This window comes from Cottoperca gobio, chromosome 17, assembly GCF_900634415.1.
Source record: "Cottoperca gobio chromosome 17, fCotGob3.1, whole genome shotgun sequence".
In the NCBI taxonomy this organism is placed as follows: domain Eukaryota; kingdom Metazoa; phylum Chordata; class Actinopteri; order Perciformes; family Bovichtidae; genus Cottoperca; species Cottoperca gobio.
The window spans coordinates 15498519-15511246 of NC_041371.1; the positions used below are offsets into that span (position 1 = coordinate 15498519).

At 40.9% G+C, this 12728-nt stretch overlaps 1 protein-coding gene across 2 annotated transcripts in view; it reads left to right on the top strand.

Annotated features, from left to right (window-relative positions):
* The window catches only part of kcnn1a (potassium intermediate/small conductance calcium-activated channel, subfamily N, member 1a), a 74274-nt gene that overhangs the window by 35157 nt on the left and 26389 nt on the right, over positions 1-12728 (top strand). The gene's annotated exons all lie outside the window — the stretch shown is intronic.

A 12728-nucleotide genomic window follows, 5' to 3' on the forward strand; every position in this document is an offset into this window, starting at 1 on the left:
CAAAAAAAAAGTCACTGCTGGAGGCTGTTAGCACATTTCCCAGAACTATTTTTATGTGACACGTAATAAAGTAGCATGTAAGACAGCGACTTTTGTCTGTAGTACAGTACAGAGGGGGGGTCTGGTTATGGTTCTTCTACATGAAAACATAATTATGCAGTGTGCGTGTGTGTGTGTGTGTGTTACATTTGCGTCTGTGGGTGAATACAAATGTGCCGCTTTTCCAACTGGCCTGTGTCTCAGTTCACCGGAGAAAAGGGGGGTTCAGAGCCAGATAAGGATATTCAATTAGCTCTTTCTATGGAAGACGGCTGCACCAGTCAGAGCATGCTGGAGCCGGGTGACATATGGTAAGGGCTCTCTGTTAGTGTGGAGGAGCAATGAAACCTGATATCTTCTAATTTCATCTCGTCACTGTTTCAGTCATTTTCCCATTGGAATGTCAAACATATACCGTCTGCTTCCTGAGATATCAGTTGTTTCCTGTTTTCTCAACTGGGAAGTCTCATATTTGAAATGAAAATTGAAGATAACTAGAATATGGGGAATAAAACAGAATATCATGGTTTGAGATTAATTAAACTTATTTTATTTTTTTATTGGTGTTTATTTTTTTACAGAAAACCGCACACAGTTGCAAGGAAATATCGATTTGTTATTCAATAGTATTCAACATTTATATATTCTCTTTGAGGATTCAATTTGACCCTGAAATGCAAAAAACAAAAAGAGAAATCCTCTGATTCCCCATCACTCTCTTTCCCTCTGCCTCTCGTGTCCTCTCGCTCCCGCTCCTGTTGGCTCGTGTCCTCCTCACGTCATAAATCTCAAGCAGGACGTTTCTAGCCAACTCTCCAGTCAATCTTTACTGAGTTTGTTGCGCTATCGATCTGTCCTGTGCTATAGGTTGTCCTGGCTTTTCTCTCCTCTATTGATGTTTTTGCCAAGGGGTAAGAAATAAAGTGCTTCGGCCTGAATTTACAGAGGGCTCGTTTTCAAATGAGTTACAATCACCTTGCAATGAAAATAGAAGTTGTCAGTCTGTGGCATTTATACATTGATACTGTTGTTGGATCTCACAAGAGTGAATGCAGTTTGATGAGAGGTCAAAATGGTGGGATTGTAGAGTGGGTTATGGAGCACTTAAGGTAATAATCTCTGTGAGGAATATATGGCCACTGTGGTCCTGTTGGGATGTCAAATAGCCCCCAGGGGAACAGTCACCTAATGAAGATGGTTTAGTCCTCTGGGTCCTCATAGACGGAGCTATATTTCAAGCTTTTGTGGTTTGGTGCGTTTGTGTCTTCTGACAGAGTGCATTATTGGTCGTTATGATAAGTGGGAAGAAGTATTGCTATGAGAGGCCATTTAGGTCATAAATCATACTTGCTCTAACACAACATCATAATGTTACATAATGATACACTCTCCTTAACACTCCTATGCCCTCTTCCATATGCAATCACTAACTACATACACTCATACTCATGGACTCTACCATTATAGTATGAGAGGATAATTGTACATGTGAATGACATTAATGTACACTGAAGTGGTCACTCCCTCTTGTCCTATTTGTCACAAACTTTCATCACTCATGTATTTTTGGCCTCCAGTACATAATTACACTCTTTCTCATATACCACTGTTACTTTTACATTCACCATCATTTGTCACAAAAAACAATAATTCTCTCTCTGATAGGTTATCATACTCACAAACAGTTGAATGTAATATGCATCCATTTGTATTTATGTATCATACAGTATGTAAACTGTTGTTCTCTTTGTTAATGCAAACATGTATAAAACTTTGTGCTGTGCTGAACGAATATGGATTCAATTTGGATGTGACATTGTTGATGGAAAGATTGTGAATGTAAGGCTGTTCGCTTCCTTACAGCGGCAACAACCAATCTGAATTCCCGCATTAGTAGTCTGATAGTCGCACTGAACTGCCATTTCATTTCCCTACACTTGTATAACACAAGTATTAGCTTTCATACATTTTAACTAGATTTTTAAAATTAGTGACACCCTGAATATATTAATGAAAAACGTAATCAGGGTAGCATTAAATTCTGTGTACGTTGTCATAGTTTAGTTATTGGATTAAATCCAAAGTGGCAGAAATGAGCAAACGACTCGTATTTTCGGTTTCTTGTTTTCTTTTAACAAGACGGAAAAACGCAAATACAAGTGGAATTCTCTCTTTTTTGGTTTTGTATCTATAAACAAGATAAACAAGTTTTTCCGTTTTCTCGATATTGACTGCAAAACGAAGGAACAAATAGGATTTCTTAAAAATTAAAGTTACTTCCGTCTTTGCCAGCAGGTTGACAGCCTCATCTAATTATGAAAAAATGCATCAATCTTTAAATAAAATAATACATTTTAGTTTTCGTAATCATATCGATTTTCAAAATGAGCTCAATTAATCCTCTTTTCTGCCACTTTTGGAAATAATCCAATAAACTAATGATCAAAACGTACTGGGCGTTTCCACAAAAGTGAATTTAATGAATGCAAAATTATTGTATGTGAACGTAATTCTTGTTGTCTTACGTAACCCAGTATGAAGGGTGCAACGACATACGAAAGAGAGTAAGATGAAGTTTGTCACTAAGAATTAATGTTTATAAAAGACTACCGTGGTGTTGGGATGAGAGGGACTTCTGGCCTAAACCTCCTCACGAGACTCAGTTTGTTTGGGAATGTGTCGAGGACTGGGTCTGCCTCTTTACGAGCGGCTCATCTGCACAAATCTGGCACCAATCAAGCAATCAACAATAATGGGAGCAATACAGAGCTGTACTGTTGATTAGCTAAAACAAAGCGGACGCGTTAGAGAGCTGATTAGTGAAACGGTCCATTTCCATGTACAATATCAAAACTGAAGGAGCAGGTTTTATAGAGGCATTTACACACCAACATCAACTCTGACAATATGTGATGTGAGACGTTATATTGTGCCATCACCCATCTAACCTGGAATAGGCTCTTTCTTTTAAAATTGCAGTGACAAGTAAAGTGCAGTTTAATAATGTGAAGTTCTTGTTCTTTCCCTCTTTACCAAAATAATACTTACTCCAGCCTATTGTTCTTTGGATTTTTAAGAATTGTAATTTTCTCATATTTTGTGACTTTATAGAAATAAATTCTGTAATAAAAATAAATAAATAAAACTTTGTAATGCAAAGATTTCATCCATCCATCCATCGTCTACCGCTTATCCGGGGTCGGGTTGAGGGGGAAGAAGCTCCAGTAAGGAACCCCAAACTTCCCTTCTCCGGGCCACATCCGCCAGCTCCGACTGGGAGATCCCGAGGCGTTCCCAGGCCAGTGAGGAGATATAATCTCTCCACCGAGTCCTGGGTCTTCCCCGGGGTCTCCTCCCAGCTGGATGTGCCTGGAACACCTCCCTAGGGAGACGCCCAGGTGGCATCCTTACTAGATGCCCAAACCACCTCAACTGGCTCCTTTCAACGTAAAGGAGCAGCGGCTCTACTCCGAGTCTCTCACGGATGGCTGAACTTCTCACCCTATCTCTAAGGGAGACGCCAGCCACCCGTCTGAGAAAACCCATTTTGGCCGCTTGTACCCGTGATCTCGTTCTTTCGGTCATGACCCAGCCTTCACGACCATAGGTGAGGGTAGGAACGAAGATCGACCGGTAGATCGAGAGCTTTGCCTTCTGGCTCAATTCTCTTTTCGTCACAACGGTGCGGTAAAGCGACTGCAGTACCTGCTCCCCGCTGCTCCGATTCTCCGGCCAATCTCTCGCTCCATCATCCCTCACTCGCGAATAAGACCCCGAGGTACTTGAACTCCTTCACTTGGGGTAAGGGCTCATTCCCTACCCGGAGTAGGCAATCCACCGGTTTCCTGCTGAGAGCAATGGCCTCAGATTTTGAGGTGCTGATCCCAACCGCTTCACACTTGGCTGCGAACCGAATCCAGTGAATGTTGAAGGTCACAGACCGATGATGCCATAAGGACCACATCATCTGCAAAGAGCAGCGATGAGATCCTCAGGCCACCGAACTGCAACCCCTCTCCTCCACGACTACGCCTCGATATCCTGTCCATGAAAATCACAAACAGGATTGGTGAAAAAGCGCAGCCCTGGCGGAGGCCAACATTCACTGGGAACGAGTTCAACTTACTGCCGAGTATCCGGACACAACTCTCGCTTACAGGAATTGGATGGCCGTCAGAAGTGACCCCCTCACCCCATACTCCCGCAGCACCTCCCACAGTATCACCCGGAGGACCCGATCATACGCCTTCTCCAGATCCACAAAACACATGTAGACCGGATGGGTGTACTCCCAGGCCCCCTCCAGGATCCTTGCGAGAGTAAGAGATGGTCCGTTGTTCCACGACCAGGACGGAATCCGCATTGTTCCTCTTCAATCAGAGGTTTGACTATTGGCCGAACCCTCCTTTCCAGTACCTTGGAGTAGACTTTACCAGGGAGGCTGAGAAGTGTGATACCCCTGTAGTTGGCACACACTCTCTGGTCCCCCTTTTTGAATAGGGGAACCACCACCCTGGTCTGCCACCCCCTAGGCACTGTCCCAGACTTCCACATCAATCTCATCAACCCCTGCGGCTTTGCCACTGTGGAGTTATTTGACTACCTCAGTGACTTCCATCAGGGAAATTGACGATGATCCCCCATCAGCTTCCAGCTCTGCCTCTACCATAGAGGGCGTGTCAGTCGGATTCAGGAGTTCCTCAAAGTGCTCCTTCCACCACCCGATAACCTTCTCAGTCGAAGTCAGCAGGGTCCCACCCTTGTTGTATACAGCTTGGATGGTCACCCGCTTCCACCTCCTGAGGTGCCGGATGGTTTACCAGAAGCACCTTGGTGCCGACCGAAAGTCCTTCTCCATAGCTTCTCCGAACTTCTCCCACACCCGCTGCTTTGCCTCTACCACGGCAGGACTCCTTCTACAGTCGGACGGCTTCCCTAACCACCGGGGTCCACCACCCAAAGATTTCAGTAATCTGAAAATAACTTTTCATAGTCATGGAAATTAAACTAAAACTGCAAATGCTTTGTTTTTAAACCAATAATAATTAAAATAGCAGCCTGACCTGAATACAACTCCATGATGTAACCACCAATGGATGGTCCATTCCAAAATAAATAAGTCCATTTAAATTGAGTGGTTGTCTTATAACTTTCTTTTTTCCATAACATCCACATTTTCCTCATCTCACACCTCAGTTATGTCCGAGATGCTCTCACACGCTGCTCGGACTCTTTGCCTGTTGTGTCATTTATGAGCAGTTTTTACAACAAACGTACCGGACTTTGAGTGGCCCAACTGGCCATTTTCCAAGTTATACGTCTTTCTCTGGGAAAACATCTTTGCTTAAGTGACATTTACTAGTTTATGGATTATTCTGCAGTAGTGAGGGCTGTGGATGCCTTTTTCTTTTCTCATTTTATAACTACATTTTAATAATACTGTTGCATCTTAGGAAAACACAAAAACAATCCAACTCATTTTTGTCAAAAGTTTGCCTTTGGTGGAGTGATTGATTGATTGCGTTCAATGGGTATGTTGAGCCCTTCCTTTTGATTACTATAAATCAGGGGGTTTCAAAGTCTGACACTGTGGGCCCACCTACAGACTAAAACAGGAGGTGTAATGTATGGAGTCAGTTAGTTAGCTGTGGGTTACAACAGTTTTTTAAGCCTATATCTTTTCACATTTTGCAAAATGGCACCATTAACCTATACAGAATTAGATATTAGCCATTCATATTTGCAATGTATCACTGGATTACTTTGATACTAAAGACTTAAAAACATAATGATGGGCGCCCTGGTAGCTCACCTGGTACAGCGGGTCCTTTCCGGGGTTCAAATCCGACCTGTGGCCCTTTGCTCCATCCCCTCTCCTTTCCTAATCTTAAACTGTACTATCATTAAAGGCACAAAAGCCCCAAAAAAAATGATGATTCTCAAGTTAAATGAAGCATCTTCTCTAAGCTGAATTATGGACATGTACTCGCATTAAACGTTGGCGATAATGATATTCTTGAAAGGTGTAAGTCACGCTGAATCAAAAAATATTTGTATTGTTTGTATGTGTGTTCAAATGTGGCTGAGTTATGACTCCGAGAAGGAGGAGCCTTCCAAGCTGCCTCCACTTCAACTCTCCCTCGCAGTTAAAAACATCTGCTATAAGTTATAAACAGGACATCCTCCTACCATTTAGTTTAGTACTTGTCAAATGGTTCAGTTATATTTGTACGAGAACATTTCCTGTCGTGCGTATTTTTGATGGTTGGTTACCAGGATCAGTCCTTTCATTATTGTCCTGATCTACAAATCAAGTTTCTAACAACCGCCTCCATTAATTTGCTGGAAATTAGAATTGTTGCTAATGAGGCAGAGGCTGTTCCACAGGGAAAGTAACCCCCCATCAGTTCTAACCCCAATCTACCCAGGACCTAGTTTATGAGACGCACACTCACACAGGTTCACATGGAGTAACCTTGTCGGGTCCTAATTATAATAGCATTGTGTCTCTGTTGAGCACAGCGACTTATTAGTCCTAACAATAACACATTACCACAGGCATGTACCTATGTCCTTTTTCTCCATGGAGGTTTTGTCTTGTTTTTGCCTATTTGTTGTTAATGTCTGAGAGGAGAGAAAGGGGGAGAGAGGGGGAGACTGAGGGAGGCCGAGCTCTGCTCGAGGCCAATAAATATCTCTGTTATTAAGCTACCATCATTGTAAACTACATGTTGTGTGGACATGGAAATCTGCAGACACAGAATTCAATCTTTTATTTTTGATACCAAATAGCTCATCTTTAGTTTGCAACTCTGCATGTGTCATGCAATATTTGCTTGTTTTGAAAGAAGATGTCTCTAGAATTTTAGAAGTTTTTAATATAATATGCACATAGTAATATTGTTCTTGTGACTTCATGCTTGTATATTCTTACCGCTGTAAAATACACAAAAATGACTCATAGTTGCCAAGAATCCCAACACTAAACTAACAGTAAAATAATCTCATCTCGTTTCTGCTGTGACTTAATGCTATTGTCATATATTTTAAGTCTAGTTATTTGCCTCAGTAAAGGTTATAGCATCCCGGAGGCGACTGCAGTTCTGAATTTAGATTATTTTTTTATTGTATTTCCACAATTTATTGTGTATAGATTTTATTTTTGCCTTTTATTCTCTTGCTGAGTTGTTGCGTTGAGTCTTCCCTCTGGGGATTCCATTAAAGCCACTGATAGTAATGGACGCTACATTGAAGACCCCTACACTTTCAACGAATCGTCCTCACTGAAGGACGGTGAGCATTTAGTATTCGAGGTGGTGGTCATGACAGTAGTTATTAAATATGCAGCTTTCATTACTGATGTTTCATTTGGTTGTGCCCACAAGACCTCAGTAGTCAAAGGTCAATCCATAACCATCCCTGACCATCCAAATATCGAGAACCATTAGTTCAGAGCACAAGACTCAACACAAGACTCAACACAAGACTCAACACAAGACTCAACACTTATCTTTAACACACTTATGGTTAATCTGAAGGAAAGATTGTGGTTTCAGTTGAGTATAAACAAAGGTGTTGGTGGCCTGGCTCATGCCTCAAGACAGTGTTGACATTTTCAACACTTCAAAACCTTTCCCTAACCTCAAGTGCTTTAAGTTGCCTGAATATAAACATTTGAATCGTTTAATGGTTGCCAGGAGCGAATATAAGGAGAACATTGATGTGAATGTTTGGCAGATATGATGACTACAGACGTTTTGTTCTGGGAGTGAACAATTTGCAGTTATGTTCAATACAAACATTTCCTCCGTCTGTTGATTAAGAAATATCGTCATCTGTATATGAACCTAATTATTAGGCGTCAAGGTAGTATTACAAACACCTCCTTGATAAGTACAATGCTTCATAGACACAGTAAATTCAGTAAAACACCTGCTGCTGAAGTACAAGGCATAGCCCTGTTGAATTTAAATACATCTGTATAAGTCAAATATAACATTTTGAACAGTAGTTTGAATTTAATATTAAACGTGACAGCCTTACTATATCACAATAGCCAAAATTATAATCGACAACAAATCTCATGTCACGGTATCCATATTAAATCAATATACAGTTGCTGTATTGTGTGTTATCAGCTGCTATTAGAGCTATATATATTTATATATATATTATATGGACATGAAGTATAGCGTGATAAGACTCTGCACACAGAGGCTCACCCTTTCTACTGCTGCGAGGAAATAGCATTTCTACTTAGACACTGATAAAGGTGACACATTTTAATTCATTCCATTATCCCCGAGACATGATATATACGCCTTTGCTATTCATTGTTGAGCATTAGATCGCATTAAATACATATTGTTTAGCTCCATCACCGCACACTGTGATGGAGGTTTTTCCGAATGATCCACATGCTGGTCAGGGTAGGACGGAGGAGTCCTGCTTCCTGCTGGCCTGTCAGAGAAATGTGACAGCGTCTAGTGTGCAGGGACAAACTGGAAAGTGTAGCCTGCAGCTCTCAATCACTCCAGGGGCTGGCAGAGACACACACAGGGAGCTGTCTTCCCTCTCTTTCATTTATCTCTTTCTCTTTCACCCTCTCCATCTTTCATGTTTTCTCAATTTCTGCCTTATTTTATCACCCTACCCTGTTACTCGTTCTCCTTCGCGTTCCTCCTTTGATGTCAGCCTTGTCAGGCGTCCGCCGTTTGCAGATTTTATACACTCACATGCACGTGGATCTTCTCACAATTCCTCCTTGCGCTCGATTCGTTGCTGCATACTGTCTGCGTCAATATCCGACCTAATCCGGTGCCTGGCTGAGGCTCAGCTTGTCAAGCTAGCCCACATATGCACACCCACATACAGCACACACATAATTAAACAGACTGGCACCAGCATGCTCAAACTCACAAACAAACACGCAGAATTGAACGCACTTGATTTTATAATGCACAATTCCATTTTTAGGGTACATAAGTCTTTAACACTGCAGCACAGAAGCCCCACACGACAGTAGAGAAAGAGGATTTTTCTATTAGATTTGAGCTGGCTGGAGAGACAGAGAGAGAGAGAGGAGCGAGGCAGAGAGTTGCCTTCATTTAAACTGTTCTGCACTGAGGCTTTTCAATTTGATTATGAGGCTCCATTTCATAGAGCCGCGATGCTGCGTGCCATTCAGAATGAAATTGAGCCGTCGGTCGGCTGGACAAGCAGCCTCCCCTTGTCTCCTCTGTGGGGGCATCAGGGGACGACAAGGACAACGCTGGCCCGCCGTGCCCTTTCGCCGCACTGTTTAGTCGGGTTGCAGGGGAAATGCAAAACGCAACGGAGCTTGGGTAGCTGGCTAAGTGGGCGGCAGTATGGAATTGATTGAAGCTGCTTTGAGGTTTTGGAATGTGATGTGAGGACTCCTGTTGAAGGACTGTTTAGTTTTACAGAGGAAAAAGTATGGCATACATCTTGGTATTTTGTCTTTCTTCCTCAATGTGCATGTACAAATATTATCTCACCTATTTGCGGACAGTCAGTGTTCATACAAACTGACTGATGGGACAGCTGCCCATATTTGTGTCGGTCCTGACCTGGTTCAGTGACTGATGATCACCAGAGACAGGTAACTAAAGCTGAGGATGTAACAGCAGCCCAGCTCTCTTGGTGTCTCTCATCAATCTTGTTCATTTACATTATTGGAGCAACACTTCCTGGGACGTTCTCCTTTTACGCCTCAGGCTCTTGACTGTCACAACATCGCTTTTTACTCTGCTCTATCGTCATGGAATTGGTCATCGGAAACCAAATCAGGGGTACATTTTTAGTTTCTTTTCACGTTATTTAGAAATATTTAAAAGGTGATTAATTATCTTTGAGAAAAGCGTTCTGGTTTTTTATGAGAGCCTATCTGTGTCCCCAGGGTTCTGTGTTCCCCAGCTCAATATCTTCTTAATATGACACATTAATGAGATCTTATGTTCTCAGCCATGCTTTTTTCAAATGTTCAATCTATGTTTCTTTGAGTCAATATTTTGAAATTACACACCTACAGCTTATATGACTTTCGACATCGATATCTCCACTGTGGCTGAATTAAAAAAAAAAAAAAAAATGTAACCGTTCAAACTGCATTTGAAACTTTCATCTCCCTTTTTGTTCTTTTGCAATTTGAGCTGCAAAGATAACCATTACCAATCTCTTACAATGAGGATCCTGGGGACGTAGGAATGACCTGTTTTTAAATACATTGTCCTACTCTAACTTCATGAATGGAGGAACCCATAGCTTTGCAAAGCCATTTGTTATACATGGAGTCACATGTTTTTAAATAAAAAATAAAAAATTGGAGGAATTTATCAAGCACTTTAATCTAGTGTGTTCAGTTTGAAATCATTGAGGGCCCATGCAGGGAGGGGTGTGTGAACAAGTTGGCTAGTAATCAAAGGGCTGATGGTTGGAAGCTTAAGAAAGATACTGAATCCTAATACTACAATAATGTGTTAAGACAATATAGTAAAATACACTTGTGTGCTATACAAAGCAATGTTTTCTACAAACATGAACAACCTTTGTTTGTGATAGTCAGTCTTGATTTTCTTTCCTCCAGATATCATAGTCCAGCATCCAAATTTACATATCAAGCATCTCAAAACCACTCTGAAAGTTTGACTGTGTCTAAAAATACTCTGAGTTCAGAGCAGGAGCTTCAGAGTGATTTAGTTCCTACACAAAAGCAGGAAATTCTCTTTTGACAATGAATGACATTATGTTGTGACACTCAAAACCAAAAGAATAATGATGTTTTGTAGTTAGGCTGGAGATTCAACACATTCAAAAGACTGGCAGGCAGATCTACTGTAGTGCTTGATGCCGGAAAAAGGCGAGCTATTTACGTACTGGTGAAGACCTATAAATATTTAACAAAACGTATTAAAAATAACCTACGAAATGACCCACACAGTGTGATAGTTTACACCAGTTGAGTTCAATCCATCAATATTTCTTGATTTTGCCCTGCTGCTGTTCTCCTCTAATAGTCTCCAGTGATATTTTCATTATATGGAGTTTTCATAGTTGTGTGCGTTCCTGATTCTCAAAAAAATCCAAGGAGCTTCAGAAATTGTGTCATTTTGTGTGTCAGTGAAATGATTAAATATGCAGGGATTGTAATCGTTGTTGCTGCATCTATAAATTGTAAATTACAAGGATTCACCTTTTTTACGGAAAGAAACAAATCAGTAGTAAGACATTTAATCAACTCTTTGGGACTTTGCTTTTAATTTTATTTGTTGAACTGAAATCAAACTTCTAAATTCAGCACTCCCTGTTCTATTTTTATCCTCAAATATTACGGCAGCTGGACCACTATTGCCATATCGGCATCTATTTCTACAGTATTTTCTGTCATTCAAACCTAAAGTTCACTAACTGCACAGTCTTCAAAAATGTAGAAGGGTCCTAATGGCACAGATTAAAAAGCAATTTAATACAGAAAAGGGGATTAGAAACACTATGGGCTGCACTAATCCTTAACCTTTAGTCCTGTTCTCATGGAGCCACAATATGCGCAAGACGATAGCATCACAGGACTGGAGTTAGTAAATTTCCATTAGGGCCGCCCTTCTTTATTCCCACCAGCACATTTAAAGGCATTAGGCATGCTTTGTCAAGGCTAATAAAAAGGGCCAGCAGTGCTATCACACACCCCCGACTTGTTTCGGAAAAAGCACTGTTCCATGTGAAGTTTTCATAACCCATTATGATAATCTGCCAGAGTCTCTGAAGGGCAAGGGATAGACAGGCAGATAGATGCTTCTGGGGTGACTCTACAGCCTCTGCATGGATTGAACATTTTCTGTCTGCGTAAGTGGGACAGAAACTCGCTCCTGCCAAAAAAAGCAGACACATAGACGACTCAATGCAAGAGAAGAGTGTGCATGGCATCGGGCCAGAAAAGCAAATTAGCAACATTTTGTCCAGGTGATAAAGAAGTAAAATAAGTTTAATGTATATTCTCCTTTCTCGGTGAAATTAAAAATTATATACTCAATATACTATTTATTAGTTAAACATATTTATGTGCATATATATGCATGTATCATATTTTTCTGAACTTGCCCCTGAGTTGCCCCTAACCTCAACACTTTGTACAGTAAACTAAGTGTGTTTCAAAGGAAATGGTTTTCCTTGTTTGCCTCTTAAAATAGTGTGACTGTCACATTTGGTCTACGGTACGCCTGATTTGAGAAGGTCCACATTTCTTCGTTCTCTTTTTGGCATCCCGCTTCTACTCTCTGCAGAGGAAGAGTGTTTCTCTGATAGGAAACAGGGTCATGGCGAGCATTAATCATTCATATCTAAATTTGTGCAAAGCAAAGATTCAATTTTCTGCACTTTGTAGGGTCCACTATTGGTTATATGGTTTTATTTATACATCAAAGTCATTCATTATTGATTTGTTTGTGAGCAATCCAATTTTGATGCCATTTTCTTGAAGGGAAAATGTGAAAACGTCGTGTCGAAGAAGAGTTTTTAACTGTTGTTGTTTAACTGTAAAATTGTGACTCTTGTTTTTTCAACATTTCTTAACACAGGCTTAAACTTAAAATGTTACCAGCTCTCAGTATATGTTGCTCAAGAAAGAAGTGTAGGCTATTTGAGACTTTCAAACAAGAACTGTTGATATTTTG